This window comes from Poromitra crassiceps, assembly GCF_964638095.1.
Source record: "Poromitra crassiceps genome assembly, chromosome: 22".
Lineage (NCBI taxonomy): Eukaryota > Metazoa > Chordata > Actinopteri > Beryciformes > Melamphaidae > Poromitra > Poromitra crassiceps.
In genome coordinates this window covers 19837735-19841983 of record NC_139647.1, presented here as the reverse complement: position 1 = coordinate 19841983, position 4249 = coordinate 19837735, and positions in this window count along the sequence as shown.

Here is a 4249-nt window from a genome sequence, read left to right as displayed (position 1 = left end):
ATACTTGGTCAAATCATTTTTAAAAAGAAACTTTAATTATCTAGTTCATAGAATTTATCCAAGCCTGTGATAATCAGTCTGAATAAAGAACGTTAAACTGTATTGAGTTATCTGTTAGATAAAATTCAACTCAGGCTAGTAATCAATCTAAGTAGATTACACTAGTGGTTATAGACAAGTAATTTAGGTGAGAATAGGTCGAAGTAGATCTGAACACAGTAATATTGATAATTACACTGTAGGCTAGTGGGGAAATGTGAAGTGAGCAGGAACTGACCGCTCTGTGCACTGAGGCCTGGAAGTAATGACGAAACACAGCCTTACATAAAAGCATAATGACTTTTTATATGATTCATAACCATGGGATTTTTTTTTTTACAATGAATCAAGAAGGTGGGGTGAAAGTGATTTTAAGAAATCAAATTTATTGTGATGTTGATTAAAATGTTCATTATGTTGATTAAAATGTTGATTGTGTTGATTAAAATCTTGATTATTGGTGTCTGAACTTTACGCTGTACCTGCTATCCCCATTAAAGCAAATTATAATCATTAATTGATTTCATTCCCTCATTTCAGTGAGTGAGTGTCAATTAAAACTGCTGATTAGCCTCTCTTTTGTGCTAAGCCTGGTTTTACAAGATGACATTTCTTAATGGTTGACTTGGTCAGAGATTGTCACCATGTTTTTATCGGCCACGGTCAACGGTTTACCGTAAACCGAGGAGCAGAGTAACTCCTATCTGATCGGACATTGTAAACACATGATATTACCTGTGTCATCAATGAGGAACAAGTAGGTGTCATCTCTGGTAATAATAAAACATAACCATAGTTGTAAAAGTTTATTTATAGCTAGAAATCATTCCAACGACCACACAAGATCATGATGAAAGGAAAACAGCTAACTGATTTTACGTAGCGAGCGAGTGGTGGAGCGAGACAGAGCGAGTGAGTGGGTGTGTACGTGCGGTGTGATTGAATGAACGGAGAAGTCTAACGTTAGCAAAGTTAGCACCTAGCATAATAATAAATGTACTGCAGCCTGTTGCACCAGCTGAACGTAAGTTCTCTCTTAAGTTAGGGTGTAAAGTCCACACTAGCATTAACTGCTACCTTCAAGCTAGTTAGTTTGACACTAAAGTTGTGTCTTTGTTGTTGTACCATGGAGAAGGTACTTAACTAGGGAAAATCGATCCCACCCCCGTTGTTATTTTTAGTTCTTGCTTAACCCGAATGTTTTATGGTCACTCAAGATTCTCTGGAAGACGTTTTTGCTTGGTTCGAGCCTTAAAACTCGTTATATTTGGATTGATCGAAATGTTTATGGAGACAATGGGCGCGGAACCTTCCGGGGCGAATTACATCACGAAAAGTCACGTATACCGTTTACCAGTGTCGGTAGGCTACCATCTGGGCTCGGCTGGCGTCTAGGCTCACTTCTACCATATGAAAATGTGTCTCCCTCTGATTGTTAACAAGTCCTAGGCCTTGCTGCAGGTTTCATTGAACCTAGCTAGATTTCCCAAACCCTGTCTCTCTGTCTTCTAAAGGTTTCTTCAGCTGCTGTGGATCGCCACCTTCCTAAATGCATGAGCAAAGATGGAAACCCCATCCACTCAGCTGTTAGGCCGCAGACACACATATCCAGTAATAAAATCAAACATGATCTATGCTTTGAATAGCCTTCAGCTAAACCACAGATTTGTTTTGACCACTATAATAAAAAACAAACATGACAATCGATTTTTATGACTTTAATGTCAAGTGTAAAAAGGAGGGTAAACAATTGTACAGCCTCAATTGATCAGACACTAATCTTTTATGACAGGCCATAAAGTCTGTCTGCATGATGCAACCTCCTCCTCCCACCTGTGGAGGGAGCTCATAAACCAGCTCAGTGTCTGGAGCTGCCTTATCGGCCCAGTAGCTCCTTATATTAGCCTGGCCTGTGTGTCGTACTGTAGATACACACAGCTGATTTGAAATGACAGACTGCGGCTGCTCGGCTGCGGCCTAGTACAGTAAGTGGGCTTTGTTTGTCTGTTTAAATCTTTGTCCCACTTTTGATGATGTCATCAGCGAGTGACATCACTGATGATGTCATAGGCATTGTGACGTCATCGGTGACATATTATTGACCAAAATGTGCGCTGCGCATGCCAATAGTGCAGGCGAGGCGACGCAGCAGCCGAGCTGCGGGCGAGGCCGCAAAGTTGAGCAATTGTGCACTGAGGGACTCGAGCACTCCATGATGTGATCAGTGATGGTCACTCGAGCAATTTTGATGTCATCAATGATGCGAAGTTGGGCAATTGTGCGCTGCGTCAATAGAGCAGGCGAGGCCACACAGCAGCCGATCTGCGGTCGAGCCCGAGCCTAGCCTAGTGTATTATAATCTAACAAACGGCAATCTTTATTTCTACACTTAAAAACATGCCAGCAAAAGGTCAAAATGGAGACCAATAAAAAAAGAAGAAATATTGTGATAGCTGAAGATATATCTAAAGACAAATGATCATACAAATCAAACAACTTAACAGAATACAGGAGAGTCAAAGTGTAAAACAGAAAGTGTCCTGAAATGTCCTATCCCTTTATCTACAGCGGAGAGGACAAACAGAGGCCACAGGGGAATTGTCCACTCATTGTGCGACGGCCGATACATAACGCAGAAGAATATGAGTGTCCCCTTTCTCAGAGGTTTCTGATGTCTCTTAAGATTGTCTCTGGGGGGTGGAGGAGCCAAGACAGAGATGCAGGTGGTGTCCCTTTCTCAGAGGTTTCTGATGTCTCTTAAGATTGTCTCTGGGGGGTGGAGGAGCCAAGACAGAGATGCAGGTGGTGTCCCTTTCTCAGAGGTTTCTGATGTCTCTTAAGATTGTCTCTGGAGGTAGAGGACCCAAGACAGAGATGTAGGTGGTGGAGACGACAGACGAGCAGAGACGAGGAGAGAGAGAGATCCAGGAGGGGAGAACACACTTTCAGGCACCATGGAACAGGGAAGTACGCGGTGAGTGGGAATCAGTGCAATTCATTCTTTCTTTCTTTTCTTTCTTTCTTTCTTTCTTTCTTTCTTTCTTTCTTTCTTTCTTTCTTTCTTGTCAGCAGCATGTCATGCTAGCTTGTCGGGTAGGTTGTTGCCTAAATTTTAGTCCCCTACCCGGTAGGGGACTAAATAATGCTCCAAATTTAGGCAACATTTTGGGGTCCCTTGACCTCTATGGGTACCCATGAGTCTCCTCCTTACAGATAGCCCCATTTTATGCTAATCTCATGCAAAAACAAAAACATAAAAAATAAAGAAAATGCAGTTTTTGCATGTACGGTAGTATATACGTACATGTATTATCTTCGCCTATTCTATTTGGATATTTCTGCATACTGGAGACCCTAAACAGTCTTGGAATTGCATAAATTGGGTCTGACTGTAAAGCTGAGACTCTTGTGGATTCAAGGAGGCCAGTTGTCTTCATGTGTGATGATGTTATAGTCCACATAGTAGCCACTTCATTGTAGTGAGAGCGTTTTTCCAAATTTGACCTCAATGTATAAAATGAGCTATTGTGACCTCTAGGCATTCAGGGGATGTATGGCTTTCCTAGTTATATTGACAATGAGGGGGTTTCTGAGCAATTTCCAGAACAGAAATGCTCACTAAATTCAGAGAAATACAATTCTTTGATACCAAATCACAGCATGAATTTGTCTATGGTGTTCCTCCAGGTCATGTCTTAATGTATTTTGGAGTATATTTTGGTCGCACGCACAGCGGGAATCGAGCGTGCGAGATTGCTAGGAATAATGAAAAATGCAAAACTATAATAACCTTTAAGTTGTTACTTATGCCATTTTGTTCTGTTTCATGTTTGTCATAAAGAATGTCAGACAATAGCCGACACAGCCTAGAGGGATCAGTAGCATCTAGATGGTAACCAAATCACAATGAACAGAGATGATTGTTATCATATCCCTCTATTCAACTTGACTTTGCTTTTTTCTGAGAGACATCAGTAAAAGTACTGAGGTGACGGACAGTGAAGATAAGAACATTAGGGGGCAACAACAGATTTGCACACAGGGGCCCACGGAGGGAGAGGAGTCAGGGGCCCTAAGCTGGACTGTCACTGGGTGGGGTCTGGTACGGGGATGGAGAGGATGGATGGAGCGCGGTCCAGAGTTCAGCTGCCGCACTAACGGGATAAAAATGGGATAAAAAGAAACAGATAAAGCAATGTAGCAATGTCTG